The sequence below is a fragment of the Mesocricetus auratus genome, unplaced genomic scaffold, assembly GCF_017639785.1.
Source record: "Mesocricetus auratus isolate SY011 unplaced genomic scaffold, BCM_Maur_2.0 Super-Scaffold_100011, whole genome shotgun sequence".
Classification (NCBI taxonomy): domain Eukaryota; kingdom Metazoa; phylum Chordata; class Mammalia; order Rodentia; family Cricetidae; genus Mesocricetus; species Mesocricetus auratus.
Window position 1 is genome coordinate 69,036,936 of NW_024429195.1, and position 13,201 is coordinate 69,050,136.

The following is a 13,201-nucleotide window of genomic DNA, read 5'->3' on the forward strand; positions in this document are numbered from 1 at the left end:
ACATCATGCACCAAGTTTTTGCTTTTAATGTGACCAACTTCATCAAACATTTCCTTTGTTACCTGTCTATGCTTTTCTTTTAAAGAAATCCTTGTTGCCCAGAATGTATAAACCTATTTTTATGATTTCTTTTAGAGCTTTTAAGCCAGTATTGCGTTTCATATTCGTCTTTTTTTTTTCTGTTTCAAAAAGCTTTATTTTCACTTGGTCCAAGACCTGGGATGTGGGAACACCAGACCTTGAGCAGAGACCCACTTCCCCTTCTGCCTGGGAGTAGGCAGCTGTAAGACAATGTTTGGTAAAAACATGTTTACTAAAAACGATACAATAAGTTCCTGGCCACTTCCCCTTCTGCCTGGGAGTAGGCAGCTGTAAGACAATGTTTAGTAAAAACATGTTTACTAAAAACGATACAATAAGTTCCTGGGAAAGGCCTTCCCACGGAAACCGCCCTGACCTCGACCTTGTCCAGAGACTAACCGCACCTTCAAAAAACCCACACACATCCACCTCTGGTGTCAGAGCAGAACCAGCCAGGGGAGAGGAGAGAGCAGAGGCTTCTCTGGTGGGAGCCTTTCTTAGGAAGTTTTTCTTGAACCTTTTTGGAGCCTGTTTAAAGTTCTCTTTATATCATTGAACGAGTCTCTGTGTTATCAATACCCGACACCCTCCGCACGTTCTCGGACACAGGCCGCGCAGCAGTCGTGACAATTGGAGGTCCCACTGAGATCGTGAAAGCGAGGTAAGTGGACGGGGTTAAGAAACTATGGGGAATAGTTCCGGGAAGCTAGAATCATTGCAGTATCAACTAAAAAAGTTACTTAAAGAACATGGGACTGCAGTCAAGTCTAAAACCCTAGAAGGCTTTCTAAAATCGATCGAACGAGCCAGTCCATGGTTCATTACTGGGGGAAGCTTAAATATTCCAGATTGGGAGGAGGTTCGCCGTGATCTTCATAGACTTTTACGAAAAGAGGGATCTGAGTCCTTGCCCCCTATGACATTCTCCTTATGGAGATTAGTGAGGGGAGCACTTTTGACAGATAAGGTTCATCACCGCCAGGTAGTTCAGGACACAAAAGAGGCTTTTTTAGAGTTACAAGAGACTGAGACTCAAGCCTCCTTGAGTTCAGGGGCAGAGAGTGATGATGAAGAGACCGTGATTGAAACTAGAGGCTCCATTGTTAGTGAGGATGAGGAGGAGTCTCTTAGTAACAACAAAAAAACGGGTAGACATCTCCAGGCGCGACCCAAAAAGAAGGACTCTGGTCAGAATCGGTTATATCCTTCTCTATCAGACCTAGAAAATGGAAGTAGCTCAGACTCAGACTCGTCACAGTCTGAAAAGGAACGGTTACTTGCTGAGATCGCGGCCCTTAAAAAAGAACTAAAAAAGATTCTAATTAAGGAAAGACAGGACAGGGAGAGAAACCCTTCCCCATACTCTGAAAAAAGGGACTCCTCCTATGAGATAACCCAGTCCTTCTTGGACCTGTGGGGAAGACCCCTCCCACCTAAAACAGGGGTTCAAGGTCCCCCAAAGACGGGAAAGGGAGGGTGACCCTACTTGACCTAAGCCAGGAGTGCCTCATTTGAAAATAAAAAGGGGTGAATTGTGGGAACACCAGACCTTGAGCAGAGACCCACTTCCCCTTCTGCCTGGGAGTAGGCAGCTGTAAGACAATGTTTGGTAAAAACATGTTTACTAAAAACGATACAATAAGTTCCTGGCCACTTCCCCTTCTGCCTGGGAGTAGGCAGCTGTAAGACAATGTTTAGTAAAAACATGTTTACTAAAAACGATACAATAAGTTCCTGGGAAAGGCCTTCCCACGGAAACCGCCCTGACCTCGACCTTGTCCAGAGACTAACCGCACCTTCAAAAACCCACACACATCCACCTCTGGTGTCAGAGCAGAACCAGCCAGGGGAGAGGAGAGAGCAGAGGCTTCTCTGGTGGGAGCCTTTCTTAGGAAGTTTTTCTTGAACCTTTTTGGAGCCTGTTTAAAGTTCTCTTTATATCATTGAACGAGTCTCTGTGTTATCAATACCCGACACCCTCCGCACGTTCTCGGACACAGGCCGCGCAGCAGTCGTGACACTGGGATGGGCTCCAGGGTGGTTACAAAGCTGCCTAGAGGCTTGAGAGGTCCGGGTGAAGGTCCTGAGGCTGGCTGGTGCAGAGCAGAGGGAGCCCCTTGGAAGGCAAGGCCTCCTAATCATGCTTAAGGGTGAGGCGCTCAAAGAGATACCCGCCCAGAGCCGGCTGGGCCATACCAGTCTGCGCTGTCAAGTCTTTAACCTGTCTGGCCCTGGCATTGTTTGTGGTTACAAGGCAGGTCATATTTTCCTTTTGACTTTTCAGACTGCTCAGGGAATAGTCCGTCTTCCTAGAAGTGTGGAGTTCAGTCTGGTGGCAGCTGTCTGCACTGGATGCGCATGCCTCTGTGCTTCTACTACTACTCTTCCGCGACACTACCATACCTACAGCAACAGGCCTTTCAAATTTATTCTGGCAGTTTGGGCTCTTCATTTTGTATATACGCATTAAAATTCACTTTTGAAGTTTCTTCAAAAACATTACTGGTCTGATTATTTGGAGAGAATTGACAGTTACATGTTATCCTGACATGGTAGCTGTCATGGTATTATCTTACTGTACACTGTGAAAGTGTGTCTTTGCCAAGGTGGATTCTGATCGGTCAAATAAAAAGCGGAATGACCAATAGCTAGGCAGAACTTACTGGCAGAAAGAGAGGAAGAGGAGATGGATCTATGTGTAAAAGAGCCGACAGATGACACGGAAAGGAAACAGTAGGTGCAAGATGGAAGAGAAGTAAAAAACCACTCAGCAAAATGTAGAGTAATATAAACGGGGAAGACCCGCCTACAGGTAGTCATTCTAGTAGTGTCCGGATCATTTCAATGAGTGCTACAGAAGTGAGCACACCACTATCCATTTTGTATCCTGCTATGTATACCACAGATGGCCAGCCAAACCAATAGGTCAAAGCATGTCTTTTTTTTTTTTTTTAAAGCAGGTCTTAAAAAAAGAAAAGAATGCACCACATTTTCTCTATTTACACAATGGAATACTATTTGGCAGAAAAAAAAATGGAATCCTGAAATTTGCAGGCAAATGGATGGCACTAGAAGAAACCATCCTGAGCGAGGTAACCCAGTCACAAAAAGAGAAACATGGCATGATCTGGGGATTGCCAGCCTACAATCCCATGGCCAGAGTCTGGGAAACAGAACCTTCATCCAATGGCTGATGTAAGCAGAGGCAGACTCCCATGGCTAAACACTGAGCTGAACTCAAGAAATCCAGTGACAGAGAGGGAGGACTGATGACCAAAGGCATTAAGACTGGGCTGGTTTAGCCCCCAGAAACAGCTGACCTGACAAGGGTTAGCTCTTGAATCCCAGACTGATTGATGCATGGGAATCCAGCATGGGACTGATCAAGACCCCTTGAATGCGGGTGTCAGTGAGGAGGCCTAGGTAATCTATTGAGCCTTGGGTAGTAGATCAGTATTTATCCTGGGTATACAAATGGACTTCGGACTCCCATCCAACAATGAGAGATGCACTCTCACCCTAGACTCTTGGGGGAGGGTCTAGGCCCTGCCCTGGATGAAATGACAGACTATGGACATCCCCATGGAGGACCTCACCCTCCCTGGGGAAATGAGGGGATATTGGAGGGGTTGATGGGAGGAGGGGAGGGAAAGGGAGAGGGACCTGGGATTGACATGTGAAGCAACCTTGTTTCTAATTCAAATTTAAAAATTAAAAAAAGAAAATATAAAAAAGAAAAAATCATCTTATGAATTGTAAAGTTTACTTAAAATGCATTTTTGAAAAATTATTTTCTTGGCTTGCTTAATCGCTAAGAAAAGTAATATCACTCCTTGGTTATTCTTACAAGACACTATTTGCTGTTTCTCAAAACTTCCCATGCCAAAGTTAGCAGAAATGAGTTGTTGTATGTTAAGTCATGGGGTAATTTTTAAAAGCTACACAGAGCAATTAATGTGGCCATTCAGCCACCAGGAAGATTATTTCCCTGTTGTAAGGACAAGATGCATGTTTGGTCCCCACAGTCCTCTCCAGATGGGGTTCATAATGACACTGCAACCTGCCCAATCTCTGGGCTCCAGTTGGTTTTGGTTCTTAGGTCACACCAAGCAGGATGGTCTCTGCATGAGCTCCTGTTTCCCAACTCTCATTTCAATTCCCGTTGACGACGCTTAGGCCAGTGCGTCTCAAACTCTAATATTATGCACAAGTCTCAGGGCTCTCAGTAAAAGGTGTGAGCTGATTTGGTTAAATCTGGGGTGAGACCTGAGTCTGACTCTTTGCTAAGATACTACATGGTGCTCAGGCCAACTATTCAGTGGTCAGTGTGGAGGAACAAGGCTTTAGTTCTTAGCCACACTGCCTCTCAGGAGAACTGGTTCTGAGGTCACCTCATAAACACCAGTGGTTCAGTTGATGCTCAGTCACCTTCCTGTTGGCTCATGCCACATTCCACTGTAGCTCTCACTCACCATGTGACCCAGTCCCCAACCCCCACTGACCCAGTGTCCGCTCCTTTGTTTCTTGGGAGAGAAATGCCATCCACTGAATCAGTCCCTGACTTAGGCTGAGTCACCATCCTCCACGATGCTGACACCACAGGTTCATTGCCCTAAACTTAACCACCACAGCACTCCAGCTCATCTTTGGTTAACACTCAAGGTATTTTCTAATTATGATGATATTCACTTATTTGGAGTTTACAAAGCAATGGCCTATTCGATTTGCTATGTACTGACGTCTGATTTGCTACATACTGACTTTTCTACTCTCACAGGCTAGTCGGCAGTAGTACAGTCTGCTAGTACTCCAGCCAGGCACAGGAGAAGCAGAAAAACAAGCAAACAAAAACCAAACCAAACAACAGCAGCAAAAAGCAAATGCCAGAGCGTTGGTGGCGCACGCCTTTAATCCCAGCACTCGGGAGGCAAGGGCAGGTGGATCTCTGTGAGTTCAAGATCAGCCTGGTTTACAAAAGCTAGTTCCAGGTCAGCCTCCAACGCCATAGAGAAACTCTGTCTTGAAAAACAAAAACAAACAAACAAAAAAGCAAATGCCAGTCACTACTGTCAGATCCTAATCTATACCTTAGTGGGACGGATGGCTCAGAGGAGGGCAGAGGCAAGAGGAAGAGATACACATTGAATACATCCTTACCTTTTGTCATTAAAAAGAAAAAGATTGCTTAAGCCAGGCATGGTGGTGCATGCATTTAATCCCAGCACTTACAAGGCAGAGACAGATAGATCTCTGTGAGGTCAAGGCCAGCCTGTTTTACCATAGCAAGCTACGAAATCTACACAATGAGATTCTGCCTCAAAATAACAACAGCATACAAATAAAAAAGAACCCGATTTAAATAAAAATCATTGCTTAAATTCTTACAAAATTCCTTTTTCCTCATATTTAAAAAAGGGCCAGCTAAAATGCTGTAGGAAAATTATGTTAGTAGCTGAGTAGAAAGATGAGAGCTTCTGCATAAAATAAGTTGCAACAGGGGGATATAAAACAGGCTTCCGTGTACAAAGCACACAACAGGAAGAAGCCATAGCACTGCTGCCAAGAGAACTGCCTGCAAAGCAGTGCTAAGGCAAAAGCTAAAAATAAACAAGCTATTCGCAAGCATGTGCATGGTTTGCATGCAAAGCCCAGAACTGTCATTTCCTTTGACTAATAAAAAAGTAACGATAATTGTCACATTTAGTATCAGAAAGGAACAGCTCTTGACAATTAAATATATCATTGCATTATCTGAGAAAACAATTAATTAATTAATTATATCATTGCATTACCTGAGAAAAAACTACTGGTCTCTAAATCAGAAGTTTTAAATATATCGTCACTACAATGGGTTGTGGTTTACTTTGAAATTAATATTAAAACAACTTCACACAGCCTAACAATTTGGTAAACTGGTTGACATGGTCAATTAAAAATAAATTTGGACTGGGGTTGGAGAGACGATTCAATGGTTCAGTTCACAGCAACCACATGGTGGCTCACAACCATCTATAGTTCTGATGCCCTCTTCTGGCTGCCACAGGTACCAGGCCCAAACATACATGCAGATAAAACACTCATATGATTAAAAAAATTTTTAAGACAAAATCTTGTATGTCTGAACTCTATCTATCTATCTATCTATCTATCTATCTATCTATCTATCTATCTATCTTTTGAGACAGTGTTTCTCTGTGTAGCTCTGGCTATCTGGAGCTAGCTCTGTAGACCAGGCTGGTCCTGAACTCAGAGATTTGCCTGCCTCTGCCTCTTAAGTGCTGGGATTAAGGGCGTGTGCCACTACTGCCTGGCGAATTTAAATGTATATCAGTGAGATTCTCTCCCCCCTGGGTGGGGGTGAGGGGGAGCTCCTGAGCCATTAAGTGACCAAAGCATAAGGCGGAACACCAGATGTAAATGATTACTAGAAAAATAAAGAACAAGATAAAATTTAAAGCACTGTCAATAGGGACCAGCAAGATGGCTCAGTAAAGGCACCTGCTGCCAAGCCTGACGAGCTGACTGATTACCAGACCCATAGTGTGGAGGGCAGAACCAACAGACTCCTACAAACTGTCCTCTGGCCTTCACGCATGGGCACTATGAACTGTGTTCACTCTAACATACACATTCACACAGACTCGGGTTAGGGTTGACATAGCATGAATATCAGTACGTAATGAACTGTACAAACATACACAGTTTTTTTCTGGAAGCACAAATCCAGAAGACTATGTTTTTCAGACAAATTCTTCTTCAGTTGACATTCCAAAGCACACAACTGTCTTTGCTTTATCATAATGATGAATTCACAGTTTTGCTAAAAATAAGGAGATATTTTAATTATGTATGACCTCAAATTTTTATAAATTATTATCCCCCATGCATACTTCCAATTTTGGAGTATCATTTAGTCAACATTAGCGTTAGTCTGATGTTAGATGACATTTAGTAACCAGAATTACTAACCCAGCCGTATTCTTTACCAGACTACAGTGAAGAAACACATACACGGTTAAAGAATGAGAGGAAAGAAACTAAAACCATGATTCTTAGTGACAAGGCAGGTGGCCGAGGTCTTAACCGCTTGGGGAGTCAGGGTGAAAGTCTAGTCCAGGGTTTGCTTTTCCTCCACTTTTCCTCCACATCTCCTGGCTGTGTAACTCTGGGCAAACTGCCCGACTTCTTGATTTGTGCAGTGAGAGAATCTGTGCGGATGCTTACGTAGGGAGGTAAAATAACAGCAGCACATGAAAAATGGTGGCTAGTTTTATGGGGACCACAAGAATGTGCTGAGAACACATATGAATTTGATGCGGTAAAGCTATTAAATACTCATCTATAATACTACGTTCCTAGATGATGACACAAGCTATTGAAGTTGGCAATTATTCTCAAATTATTTTATAAGCCGAATGCTAAGCCAAGAAGTGCTCCGGTGGGGTGTTTCCTTAAGTTTATATAGGCAAAGGTTGGGAAAGGACGTTTTAGAGTTCCACCAATGAAGGCACTGGAGAAGATCAAACAGGGAAATAAGAAGGTATTAAAAAGAAAATATGTTTAGTGAATATGATTCAAATGAGCAAAGAAGAAAAAAGTGGACCGAGGACATGCTTTAAATTATCAATCTGCATCTGATAACTAAATTACTATAATTAAAATTTAAAAATTTGTTGTTAAAAATAAAACGTTAAAAATTAATAGCCAGAGAGGGATTTTGTAGAGAACTGAAACAAATCACAAAGATAAAACAATCAGTTCCCAAATGTCAATACAGTTGTCAAGAGTCAAGACAAAAATGATAAATGAGGAAAGCATGTTTGTAGCTTCCAGCAAAAGGTCAGTCTTCTGAAATAAAATGACTTAGATATCAATTTTTAAATGAACAAAGCAATAGAAAAATGAGAAGCATATACAAAAAGGCAGCCTGAGAGGCACGGATGAACAGTAAGCTACACAAATCTCTAAAAAACGAAATTAACCTGGTAATACTTCCTGTTTATCACAATAACCAGAAATAAACACATGGCTGGAAAGATGGCTGGGCAGGTAATGGCACTTGTCACCAGCCTGACAATCTGCGTGTTGTATGAGCTCCAGAAGGCACAGGGTGGAAAAAAGAACTCTCCTTCACTCTTATCCTCTGTCCCCGTGGGCTCACAAACAAGTTTTGTCCTCCCATAAACGACTTAGCTGTGAGCCTGTGTCTCCTGGGAATGCCCCAAGCTACCCCCCTCAAGTCTCACCAACATGGCTGCCCAAACGTGAGCACCATGGACCTGTCAGAGGATGGGGAGAAGGTCCCAAGGCCTCCCCCCACACAACGAACTACCGGCAACTGAGGACGGGCGAGGTGGTTTTCCCCGGGAAGAGCTCACCAGCTAGGTGTCCAGGACCAAAGGTCAGCCCTGACAACAAATGCGCAAGTAACGTTACACAGACTGAGCAGGTAGTATTTAGGAATATAAATGTATAAACTTACATGCATGTGATAACAATCTGTAAAAGAAGAGGGGTACATGGGAGGGTTTGGAGGGGGATGTGGGTACTGGGAATAAATTTTGGTTTTTTCTTAACTGCTGAACCATCTCTCCAGCCTCCAGAAAATGCTATGTATTACTACTGAGAGGAAATACTTGCATACATATTTTAGAGTGAAATTAATGTTCTGAAGCTCCTTTTGAAAGTTCCTGTCCTCTGCTCCAACAGAGCCTCATACAGTACGGAGTGTATTTCTTGGTACCACGTCCATCCTTGGAACTGTTCTGTGAGGCAGACTGGCCCCTCTGCAACTCACAGGATCCCATGACAGCCGATTCCCCTCAGGCTTTGCAAATGGAATCCAGGTCAGAGGAGTAGAGACTTGTTCTTTCTTGCCTGTACTTCCTGTCAGCCTCTTCCTAGCACTGATTCTTATTGACCCTGGGTATTTTCAGTGCCAGTTGCCAACATCACTGAAGGTGCAAGTACTTCCAGTGTCTGTCCCCTAGCTCCCGAGCCTAGAGGACAAAGCCTCTTCTTCAAGCTTTTGGATTCTAATGACCCTCTTCCTGGGTGAACAAAGTCTGCTACATCTGTCATCCTCCTGACAAGTTGGTAGCATTAGGCCCTTCCCCTGCACTATGACCATCTATGTTCTAAAGAAAAGACCTTCCCTAACATAACCATGGCACTCCCTATTACGAAAGCCAGTAAACAACACTGGTATTCTCAACTAAAATTCAGTCTACATTGAGTTTTTGTCAATTTTCACCCCTTGGTGGTGCGGTTGAACCCAGTCCTCAGGTAAAACAGGCCGTTGCCAGTCAGATGCGGACCAGTGTTCCCTAGAGATTTGTCCACCCAGCCAGGACCAAATAGAGATTCACATTAGACACAAAACTAACTGCTACACAATATTCCCTCTGCGGACAAATATCCTTTATCTAACGAGTATCTTTAAAAGGACATCTGTTTTGTGTTCTTTTCTTGCTGCTGTTGTTATAAACAGTGCTGGGGTAAGCGTTCATTTATAGCGATCATTCTTTAGGGAGATTTACTATGTATCATTCAGGGTTTAGCAGAACAGCATAAGCTCAAACAGCAAAAATTTCATACAAGGAGCTTCTTACAGAGGTCTGGAAGTTTTGTAAAGACTAGAGAGAGCTGGGAAGTAAGATGAGATAGTAAATACACTGATAATGACCATCTAAAGGTTGGGGACATAGAAAGTGACTGGATTGTCATATACTCGACACTCAGAGGGCCCTTGTGAACTAAAACACTTTGTTCCTAAGGAGGGAAGAGGAGTGTTCATAAAAAAGACATTTTGGAGAGGAAGAGGAAATGCCTGACATTCCTTCCTTTCTCTATCTCCTCTTCAACCTAAAACAAACAGTAAAGAATTTCGCCACCATAAACACAGAAACTCACCAAAAAATTGCAGTGATTTGGGAAAAAAGCTTAAAGATGCATGTAAAATCGGAATCTTATCATTATCTCAAGTGAAGAAAATAAAATACTGTAGGAAATCAAACTGCTCTGAAATCTGTTAAGTGTAAAAGTCAAATGAAGTAAGTCAGAAGCTTAAGTATTGGGACTGGCTGGTTTGTTCAGCAACATGGTTCATTATCTGTGCTTGGGGATGCATGGGTATGTTCCGGGTACGAGATCCTCTATGATGTCTGACTGTCCCAAGAGTGGAAGGGAATGACAAGAGACAATTAAGGGAGGACTGCTGCTAGTCTGAATCTCCAAGACTGTGAGGTTGTGAATAGCTCCGAAGCCCCAAGATTTCACAGCCTGTAACGTCGTAAAGAACCAAGGACTGACTGAAGAGTGTCCTTCAGCAAACTCTCTACTTGCACCATGTAACCCATTGTCAAGGAAGGATCGGGCCCAGCTCACTTCACTGAGAGCACCCTGTAACTCAGACCCTGATGGGCACGGTGCACAGGAGGGGTAAAAGTAAGGTCACTTAATGCCACAGCCCCACAGATGGCCTTGCATTCCTCTCTCTGGGTGACAGCCAGAAGAGCATTTTCAGAATGCTACCCCAAGTCGTTAATCTCCTGTGCGAAAGCTCTCTGCTGCTCCTGCATTCCTCAGGGTGCATGTCCTCTCATCTCAGAGGATGTCGTTCTTCCACAGGAAGAGGAAGGAACCAGTTGTCACTGGATGTGTGGGCTGAGAGCTGCGGGCATTTTCCGCATGCCTTCGCCTCAGCTGTGGGAACTGGGATGCAGCTTGGATTCCCAGGCAGAGGGGAGCTGGTGGTGTCACTGGGGCAGAGTCACGGCTTAGACACAGGACCGCAGGAAGTTAGAGGCAGAGCTAAGATCTGCAGCGTCAACACCTCCAGTGCCCAGAAAGTGCTAGTTTCTAAAGGGGTTTGCAACACTTCCTTAGTAGGTTAGGCAGCCAATAGCATATTATGAAGAATCCTTTTGTACAGTTTCCTGTTACAATAAGGATACATGTAACATAGAAAAAGAAACCACTGTTATCATCAGGAGTAAAGAAACAGAAAAAAAGTGCTACCTAACCAGGACAACTTATATAAATTTGATCTGTACACAATTTTTGGTAAATTCATTAAATCTTTCTCCATGACTTTGAAACATAAAGTAGTTCAAAATAGCACTTTTTTTTGGGGGGGGTAATACCTGAATACAATAACCTGGACTTACTGTCATGATTTTACTGAAGGATAGATTAATGTAAGTGGAAAAAATGATCCTGGCCTGCACCATTTCCTTCACAGAGAGATGAATTAAGACTATGACATTGAGAGCTCATAGAGAAAACAAGGCGCCATGTTCCTTTAACACACCAAACATTTCTGTTGTTGGTGCTTTAAAATCAGTACACAAGGAAAGGCCAGTTTTTTACTGAAAAAGTTAGTAGTTTCCCTAGCATGTGACTGTGGTGTGCCTTAAGAGCAGGGGTAGTTCTAATTATCTGGCAAGTTTCCCCACTTCTGACTCTTCAAAAAGATTGGATCTGAGGAACTAGAAGACAGAAAGGTTTTACTTCAGACAGGAGACCTGTGAAGATGCATTTTCCCCCTCATTTACTTTTGCATGCACTTTCTATTTCTTCAATGCCTTTGACAATTTAATTATTTCACATATTTCAATTTAATAAAGAGGACTAAAGATATTTCTTTAATCTTTTAAAAATTCCTCTTTTATTCCTACTAAGCACCCGAGAATCTAACATTCAACATCATTGTGTAACTTTAATGCATTTGCTATTGGATAAATTAAGACAAGGGGCCTTTAAAGAAAGCAAGTTGCATGGAGGGAGGCACCAGTTAAGAGTCCAGCCTGGGTCTCACAGTCACCTGCATATGTCCTTGCAAACTCTCCAGTGCAGGACAGGACAAAGACCCTGCAGGGCCACTGAGACAGTGCTGAGAACACACAGACCTGCCTGCTTTCAATAACCCACTAGGAACCTGCTTCCAGAAATCATATATGCTAAATTTACAAATCCAATGAAGCCTTATAAGCTGTTGCAAAGTTTAAAAACCTTAAGAAAGAACCTGACCTACTTCAACTTGAGGGTGCTTGTGGGTAAACCCAGGAAAGTGAGTACTGGGAGAGGAGGCAGGAGCTTAGAGCACCATGCCTTACAGGTACATTTTAAACAGATTAATTTATTTGTCTTTATCAGTATGGATATTTAGTCTGCATGTATGTCTGTAAAGTGTTGGATGCCCTGAAACTGGAGTTAAGATAGCTGTGAGCTGCCATGTGAGTGCTGGGTTAAACCTGGGTCCTCTGGAAGAGCCAGTGCTCGTAACCACTGGGCCATGTCTCCAGGCCGCACGTGCACTGTAAGCTGTCAAAGCTATACCTTCTAGTTTAGAGACATTTGAATTTGCAGACACTGTGTTCTTTCAAGTAAGTCCTTCCAAATCTTTGCTTACATAAGCAGTTAGGAACTGAAATAACTCCGAACTAGTTACACAATGTTGTCTGGTAACCAGGATGTACTGTTGCCACAACACCCATGGAGATATTCTGTGTACAAGTCTACTCTCCCTGTGTCCACATATGTGTCAATACAACACTGTTTTCTAGGTAGAATGTACCATCTGTCTCATGCAAGTGGGCAACCTTTCTCTTCCCCTGAATAGGCTGATGTAACAATCTTTGCAAAGGAGAATGTCACTCGAAAGGACATTTAGCTGTGTATTTCCCAAAGTCACAGGGACAGCAGAGAATCTCCTTTCCCTGATTCTAGAATTCAAGGCAAGAAAACCACAGCTATTTTTCTCTTCGTGGCTCTTTGTCAAAATGAGGCTATGCCCAGCTGCCCTGAGATTATTCAGGGCTACACCTTACTGTCCTCTGGGAGAGGAGATAGGGAATCCCACAGCCGACATTCAATCTGCCAGGAAATCCTCTTGGCTCAACCTTCAAAATGTCTTCAGCCCTGCCACATCCCTTGAGCCTGCCGTGTCAAGCCACCACTGCCCAAGGCGGTTTCCTTAGTTTCCTAGTTACTGTCCTTGCTCCCGTTGCCCCTGCAGTACTTCCTTCCTCAGAGGGCACCTGCCATGTGGTGGGCTTCTCTCTCTCTCATCTTTTTTTTCCCCCTTGAGACAGCGTTTCTCTGTGTAGCAACACTGCCT

General features: G+C 43.4%; 1 protein-coding gene and 1 long non-coding RNA gene across 4 annotated transcripts in view; one reads left to right on the forward strand and one right to left on the reverse strand.

The window, feature by feature from the left end:
• Positions 1-13,201, reverse strand: part of Poc1b (POC1 centriolar protein B) — a 103,822-nt gene that overhangs the window by 14,794 nt on the left and 75,827 nt on the right. The window lies entirely within an intron of this gene.
• LOC121143303 lies at positions 684-2,580 on the forward strand. Its single transcript, XR_005880511.1, has 2 exons — positions 684-742; positions 2,366-2,580. It is a non-coding gene; the product is annotated as an uncharacterized LOC121143303 (long non-coding RNA).